The following is a 9,053-nucleotide window of genomic DNA, read 5'->3' on the forward strand; positions in this document are numbered from 1 at the left end:
GTAGTTCCATTCAACACTGTCAAACGCCTTGGCGGCGTCTAACGCAAGTAAGGCCCTATCTCCTCCATTATCTGCTGGAATATTCAGACTAGCATATACTCTACGGATATTTATAGCAGTCGATTTCCCAGGCATAAAGCCCGTTTGATCCGGGTGCACTATAGTCAGTATTACCCTGGACAGCCTGTTCGCCAACACTTTCGCCAGGAGCTTCACATCTGCTGTTAATAGCGAAATTGGTCTATAGGAATCAGGAACTTTGGGATCTTTCCCAGGCTTAGGAATAACTACTATGATAGCCTCCTGCATAGAATGTGGTAGCGAACCCATCTCCAGAGAATGTTCAAGAACCTTAAGTAATTCAGGAAGAAGTACCCCTTGCAACTTTTTATACACCTCCACTGGTATGCCGTCTGCCCCCGGCGCCTTACCATTCGCCATCCCCCCAAGAGCTACCTCCAACTCCTCCAGCGTGATCGGCTCTTCCAGTCTCTCTCTATCCTCCTCTGATAACACTGATAACTGAGCCTCAGCCAGAAAGGCGGACAGGGCTTCCTCCGAGCTAGACGCCTTGGAAGCATAGAGAGAGACATAAAAACCTTTTAGAATATCTAATATCCCTTTTGTATCCTGGCTACTATTCTCATTACCATCCATCAGCTCTTGTATACAAGAAGAACCCCTCTGTGCCTGAGAAACCACTGAAAGCAAATGCCCAACTTTCTCTCCTTCCTCAAAAGATCTTTGGCGGTAAAAACTACGCTTCCTATCCGCAGCCTGTAGTAGGTGACACCTCAGCTGTTCCTGAGCTACCTCCAGCGCCTCACTATTAGCCATGGTGGGGATTCTACCAAACTCTCTTTCAGCCTCAGTTACTTGTACATGAGCTTTAACATCTGCCTCTCTGGATTTAGATTTATGCTTGCTTATTTCTTTGATCAGTACCCCTCTCAAAAACGCTTTCATGGCATCCCAGACTCAGTGAATTGAAGCCGTCCCTCCATTAATAGAAAAGTACTCCCTGACCTCCAAAGTAATCTCAGACAAATCACCAAGTACATTCAACCAATGCGGGTTACATTTCCACAACCTCGGTCCCTGCCTAAGCACGCCCAGGCACAAATCAACCTGCACCAGGGAATGGTCAGACAACGACCGAGGGTGATAAATAACATCTCTTATCAGTGGTAGCATAACATCATTAACCAAAGCCAGATCTATACGTGATAATGAATGATGCGTAGCAGATCTACATGAAAACACCCTCTTATCCGGGTTACGCAGCCTCCAAGCATCAAGTAAACCAGTTTCCCTCATAATATTCTTAAGAGCCACACTCCCCGGTGATCCACTGGTACCTTCTACCCGACATCTATCTATGGAGTCATCCAATGTACAATTGAAGTCCCCCACTAGCAGCCACGGCAGTCCAGGGAAGTCCGCCACAAAGGTCATAATATCCCGTATCAAAGGGGAAGCAAACGGTGGAGGCACATACACTGACACCAACACCACCTGGATCCCATCAATCTTGCACACTACACACACATACCTGCCCTCAGCATCCACACATTGCTTCAAATGTTCATATCTTATACTTTTATGCACAATCACACTTACACCCCTAGAGTGAGAGTAATGGATTGCATGTACCACATGCCCTACCCAATTTTTGTTCAGCCACTGCACGTTATCATTGGACAAATGCGTTTCCTGCAAGCAGCAGATAGCTGGCTGAAACCGACCCAAATATTGAAATATACATTGTCGTTTTCTTGCATCAGCCATTCCCCTCACATTCCAGCTCAACACTTTAATCACCTGTGTCATGATGAAAGATTACAGCATGTTTGAATCTCACACTCCATACTAATGTCACTCTCTCATAATTCACGCCCCTCACCCATCTCTGACCCGTCACCCTCCCCCCCATCCCTCCCCCTCCCCAGTGATCAGGCTACTTTGAACAGTAACCCCAACCCCCCCCTCACAAACATCCAACTCAAACTCAGGGCAATCTGTAAGCACAATGCCCAATGCTGAACAAAAATCACTTCTAATTCCAACACTCTCCCTCAGGTAGAGAATCCTCTCCACAACTGGGAAATACATTTCTTATCCCAACTTCCTACTCCTGCATCAGGATCTACCATGTGGTAGCAACACTCAATACACTTTATAACAGGTATAACGTTAAAGTGACATTAGGGTGCAGTCCTATGCATATAAAGTGAACACAAACTGCAAACTGTTTCCTTCAAGTGTCCAGGGCCCCACTTCTCAATTGCCGCTCGTGGACGTCCAGCCACTGTGTCGCTTCATCAGGGTCCTCAAAAAATCTGGTGGATCCCAATGCCACCACTCGCAATCTAGCCGGGAACAACATGGCGTACGGAACTTGTAGCACTCTGAGCCTTTTCTTTATATCTATAAATCTGCTCCTCCTCCGCTGCACCTCATTGGAATAATCCGGAAAAATGGACACTCTGACCCCATTCATGACCATCTCATCATTGTCCCTTGACTGGCGTAGGATAGTGTCCCGATCTTTAAAGTGTAAAATCTTCACCAGTATGGGGCGAGGAGGCCTGCCTGGCGGGAGCGGCCGCGAAGGGACTCTGTGCGCCCGCTCAACAGCGTACAGGGAAGATAGGCCCTTCTCATGGAAAAACTGGTGCAACCATTTCTCCACAAACTCTGTAGCATTGGCCCCTTCTGTTTTTTCTGGCATTCCAACGATTCGCAGATTATTTCTCCGCGATCTGTTCTCTAAATCATCCGCTTTGGCGTATAAGGCAGCTATATCTTTCCCATTCATTTTTGACGCCATTTGCAGAGGTTGAATAACGTCTTCCAGTGAGGACACCCTCTTTTCCAAATCTGAAGTACGCTCAGAAATCTTGTGCAGGTCGTGCCTGATTATGGACACGTCTGATCTCAGGCTGCCAACTTGTACTGCGAGCACTTTAAGGGTACTGTTGCAGCTTGCCACTGCCACCATTATATCTTTCAGTGTGGGCTCCCTTGTAGAATCAACCCGCAGGTCTACTGGAACTATTGCAGGGACCGCAGATTTGAGCACCGGCTGACCGGAAAAAACCGGGTCATCACCGTCCATGGATCCGTCCTCCTGATCAGAGGAGGTAGGTATATCAGTCCCTTTATCACTAGCCGAATCGCCCACTCCACCGTCCAGTCTGGCATATTTACTGAGTTTAGCAGCCGCGCTCTGGCTCACCGTCTCCTGCAGCGCCGACCCCTCTCCACTTCCGGCGCCATCTTGGCCTTTCTCCATGCGGTCTTGTTTCGCCAGTTTGGACGATTTCCTCTGCATTTTCAGGCTCCGATTTTGTCACCGCAATCACCGGACACCTTCCTCTCCCCAGGTAAAGTAGTTTCAGGCAGTTTGAGTGCGCTTCCACTGTAAATGAACAGGATTTTAGCAGGAGCAGTGAACCGTGCGTCTTACTCCATGCACTCACAAGCCACGCCCCTATTGACAAACTTTTTTAGAATGTTCACAATGGATTGGTTGTAGCGTTCCACTCCACCACTAGAGGCTGGCCGATAAGCTAAATGTAGCTTCCTTTTTACCCCCAGTATCTCCCACATCTTTGTCATCACCTCACTAGTGAAATGACTTCCACGATCGGACTCGATGCGTTGGGGAAGACCAAACCTGGAAAATATGTGGTTAATGAGAAGAGATGCACATACACTTGAACTGCATATTTTACAAGGCAAACATTCCACCCATTTTGTGAACAAGCAAGTCACGGTTAGCATGTATCTGTTGCCTTTTGATGAGGTTGTTACTGGTCCAATGAAGTCAATTTGGATGTCTGACCATGGCATGGACATCCCCCTTTTCATCAGCGGCGCTCGATGAGTGGGTGTCTGTGGCTGGAATTGAGGACAGATTAGACATCCTTGACAATACGTGCGAACATCTTGCAACATATGTGGCCAATAAGCGTAGTCCCGTAACAATTCGTACGTCAACTTCTCACCTCGGTGACCAGCTGTCGGGGCATCATGGGCGTGTTGTAGCATCAAACCTCGGTATGTTGCGGGCACTACCCATTGCGTGATACCATTCTTCGAGGTCCTAATTAACAATCCATCCTGCAACGAGAATTGGCACTTACCCTTCATCAAAATCCGCAGCTCCTCTTTGCCATCGCAATCTTCCGTATTTATGAGACAATTCTGTGGATCTTCAATGTGTTTATAACCCCTTAAGGACTCAGCCCTATTTCACCTTTAGGACTTGGCCATTTTTTGCAAATCTGACCAGTGTCTCTTTAAGTGCTCATAACTTTAAAACGCATTGACTTATCCAGGCCGTTCTGAGATTGTTTTTTCGTCACATATTGTACTTCATGACACTGCTAAAATTGGGTCAAAAAAGTTAATTTTTTTGCATAAAAAAATACCATATTTACCAAAAATTTTGAAAAATTAGCAAATTTCAAACTTTCAGTTTCTCTACTTCAGTAATACATAGTAATACCCCCAAAAATTGTGACTACTTTACATTCCCCATATGTCTACTTCATGTTTGCAGCATTTTGGGAATGATATTTTATTTTTTGGGGATGTTACAAGGCTTAGAAGTTTAGAAGCAAATCTTGAAATTTTTCAGAAATTTACAAAAACCCAATTTTTAGGGACCACTACAGGGCTGAAGTCACTTTGCGAGGCTTACATAATAGAAACTGCCCAAAAATGACCCCATTCTATAAACTACACCCCTCAAGGTATTCAAAACTGATTTTACAAACTTTGTTAACACTTTAAGTGTTGCACAAGAGTTATTGGCAAATGGGGATGAAATTTGCGAATTTCTTTTTTTTGCCTAATTTTCAATTTTAACCAATTTTTTCCACTAACAAAGCAATGGTTAACAGCCAAACAAGACTGTATCTTTATTGCCCTGACTCTGCCGTTTACAGAAACACCCCATATGTGACCTTAAACTACTGTACCGCCACACAGCGGGACGTAGAGTGAAAGGTGCGCCGTATGGTTTTTGGAAGCCAGATTTTGCTGGACTGTTTTTTTGACACCATGTCCCATTTGAAGCCCCCCTGATGCACCCCTAGAGTAGAAACTCCATAAAAGTGACCCCATCTAAGAAACTACACCCCTCAAGGTATTAAAAACTGATTTTTCAAACTTTGTTAACCCTTTAGGTGTTGCACAAGATTTAATGGAAAATAGAGATACAATTTCAAAATTTCACTTTTTTGGCAGATTTTCCATTTTAATATTTTTTTTCCAGTTACAAAGCAAGGGTTAACAGCCAAGCAAAACTCATTATTTATGGCCCTGATTCTGTAGTTTACAGAAACACCCCATATGTGGCCGTAAACTACTGTACGGGCACACAGTAGGGCGTAGAGGGAAAGGTGCGCCGTATGGTTTTTGGAAGCCAGATTTTGCTGGACTGGTTTTTTGACACCATGTCCCATTTGATGCACCCCTGATGCACCCCTAGAGTAGAAACTCCATAAAAGTGACCCCATCTAAGAAACTACACCCCTCAAGGTATTCAAAACAGATTTTACAAACTTTGTTAACCCTTTAGGTGTTGCACAAGATTTAATGGAAAATAGAGATACAATTTCAAAATTTCACTTTTTTGGCAGATTTTCCATTTTAATATTTTTTTTCCAGTTACAAAGCAAGGTTTAACAGCCAAACAAAACTCATTATTTATGGCCCTGATTCTGTAGTTTACAGAAACACCCCATATGTGGTCGTAAACCGCTGTACGGGCACACGGCAGGGCGCAGAAGGAAAGGAATGCCATACGGTTTTTGGAAGGCAGATTTTGCTGGACTGGTTTTTTTGACACCATGTCCCATTTGAAGCCCCCCTGATGCACCCCTAGAGTAGAAACTCCAAAAAAGTGACCCCATTTTAGAAACTACGGGATAGGGTGGCAGTTTTGTTGGTACTAGTTTAGGGTACATATGATTTTTGGTTGCTCTATATTACACTTTTTTGTGCGGCAAGGTAACAAGAAATAGATTTTTTGGCACGTTTTTTTTTTTTGTTATTTACAACATTCATCTGACAGGTTAGATCATGTGGTAATTTTATAGAGCAGGTTGTCACAGACGCGGCGATACCTAATATGTATACTATTTTTTTGATTTATGTAAGTTTTACCCAATGATTTCATTTTTAAAACAAAAAAAATGTTTTAGTGTCTCCATAGTCTAAGAGCCATAGTTTTTACAGTTTTTGGGCGATTATCTTAAGTAGGGTCTCATTTTTTGCGGGATGAGATGACGGTTTGAGTGGCACTATTTTGGGGTGCATATGACTTTTTGATCACTTGCTATTACACTTTTTGTGACGTCTGCTCAGTAGTTGTCAGAACTTCGCAGACGGGGAAGGGTAAGCACAGGGCTGAGGGGGGATGTCTGGGGGCTCTCTCCCTCTCCATCGGGGGGCTGCAAACGCACAGCAGCCCCCCGATGGGAGAGGGAGGGAGCTCCCTCTTACTGTTAACTTTTTCCATACAGCGGTCCGTACGGACCGCTGTATGGAAAGGGTTAAACGGCTGACATCGCATCATCGATGTCAGCCGTTTATACCAGGGTGCCAGCAATGTGCTGGCACCCTGGTATACCCACTAGAGACCAACGATTATACAAGGGGAAGCGGGCGGGGGATCGCGATCCCGCCTGCCGCACCGCCCGCCTCCCGCACCGCCCCCACCGCCCACAACTCCCCCCCTGCACCACCCGCCGGCAAAAAATCATGCAGGGGTGCAGGGGGGGGTGTAAAATATATATTTTAGGGACACTAAAGCTTCTGATCCCCGCGGTCAGGGCCCGCGGGGATCAGAAACTGCACAAAGCGCAGCAAACCGCAGGTCAATTCAGACCTGCGGTTTTCTGCGATCGCCGATGCGGGGGGGTCAAATGACCCCCCCCTGCATTGTTACGGGATGCCGGCTGAATGATTTCAGTCGAAATCCCGTTCCGATTAACCCCTGGGGCGCCGGAATACAGATTTCAAGTTATGACGTACCGGTACGTCATAGGTCCTTAAGGACTCGGGACCCATGCCGTACCGATACGTCATAAGTTCTTAAGGGGATAAAAAGCACCAATAATTGGATCCCCCTTTTGGCTCATGATGAGATCCTCACTAGGGGAATCTTGGCTCCATTGCAACACATTGGCCTCAGTTCCTTTTTGGGCCTGACTTCTTGTTGTTGCATCCACTTGAATAGTTCCCATGAGATCATCCACATCCAAAACTTCTCCATTGATGGCTGCTTGTTTAGCGAGGGAGTCTGCTAGGTCATTTCCTTCCTTGTCCATACCTGGATACTTTGAATGACCCTTTACCTTCTTCCAGTAAATTGTAAGACTGTGGCTAATAACCATTTCATCGATTTCACAAAACATCTTACCATGCTTGACTGGCTTGTTATTACTTCTCATCATGTTGGATCTTTTCCATCCGGGGAAATACTCCACAAAGCTATTACGAATATAGTCCGAATCTGTGATTATGGAAAACTCTTTAATATCATATTTGATAGCCATTTGTACGGCTTTGTACACAGCAGCGAGTTCTGCGACTTGGCTACTTTTGGGGCAAATTTTGTATCCGACGGATATGTCCGGGAATATATTATTCCATGCAATTCCGACACCTGCAACCAGTGTACGCTCATTTCCTACATCCGTATGAAAAGAACAGCCGTCTACATATACATATGGTAATGATTTGCAGTACTCCTCTTCATAAGATTTATATGGGGATGATGATTGTTCCTCCAAGAAATCATTTTCTGGTGACTTACCTCCCTGTTCTGCATTGGAACAATCATGTAGTTCAGCTAATCCTTGAGCAACTGGGTTCTTATTATTTTGTTTATACCTGATCTCCATCCCATTAAGGACATCGTCCAGGCGGTTATCCTGCTGTTTGACAGATTTCCATCCTTGATCCTGTCACTTTGCAAATATTGCTGTGGCTGATGTGCAGTCTCCACACTGATCTTTTCACCTTGAATGAAGCTCCTGAAATATTGTAAAGCCCACACAGTTGACAGTAATGCTTTCTCACAACTGTTGAATTTTACCTCAACCGGTGATAAGGATTTGCTGGCATAGGCGAAGATCTTGTTCAGGTTTTCCTTGTTCTGGAAAAGGACTGCACTCATGCTTTTGTCAGTAAAACCTGTTTCCACGAAGAAAGGTTTTCCACCCTCTGGATATTCAAGGCATGGGGCCTGGACAAGCTTGGCCTTGAGTTCATTCACAGCTTGCTCATGACGTTCACTCCATTCCCATTTCACTCCTTTCTTCAGCAACTGCAAAAGAGGTTTTGTAATTTCGGCATAATTATCTATAAACTTACAGGAATAGTTCATCATGACCAAGAAGGATCTCAACTCCTTGAGATTGGTAGGTGACTTGGTGTTGATCACTGCTTCCACCTTCTTCTTCTGTGGGTTGATTCCATCAGCAGTGATTTCATGACCTAAGAAATTTACCTTGGCACGACACCATTGAGCCTTCTGCAAAGAAAGTTTCACACCAGCTTTTCTAAGTTGGGTTAGTACATGCTTCAGTTCTACAATGTGTTCCTCAAAAGTTGTGCTTTTGATTAAAATGTCATCCACATAGGATAAGGTACCTCGTTCAGTGGCATCAGGCATTGCCTTATGCATGAACACAGCAAATTCATGGCCCGCATTTATGTACCCGAAGGATAATCGGGTCCATGCATATTGTGTCTTTCCAAATGTAAAGGCCAGTTTGTACTGATCCCTTTCATCCACTTTAATCGTCCAATATCCTTGTGCACAGTCAAGGGCGGTGAAAATTTTGGATCCTTGAATTTGCGCCAAACACTGGTCAATGTATGGTACGGGGCATCCGGACATGTAAACACATTTGTTCAATTGTCTTAGGTCCGAGCAGAGACGAAATTGACCGTTGGGTTTGAGGACTCCAAGTATAGGATGGTTGAACGAACTATGTATCGGACGGATGATGCCCCTCCTCTCCAGGTTTTTG

The sequence above is a fragment of the Bufo bufo genome, chromosome 7 (assembly GCF_905171765.1).
Source record: "Bufo bufo chromosome 7, aBufBuf1.1, whole genome shotgun sequence".
In the NCBI taxonomy this organism is placed as follows: domain Eukaryota; kingdom Metazoa; phylum Chordata; class Amphibia; order Anura; family Bufonidae; genus Bufo; species Bufo bufo.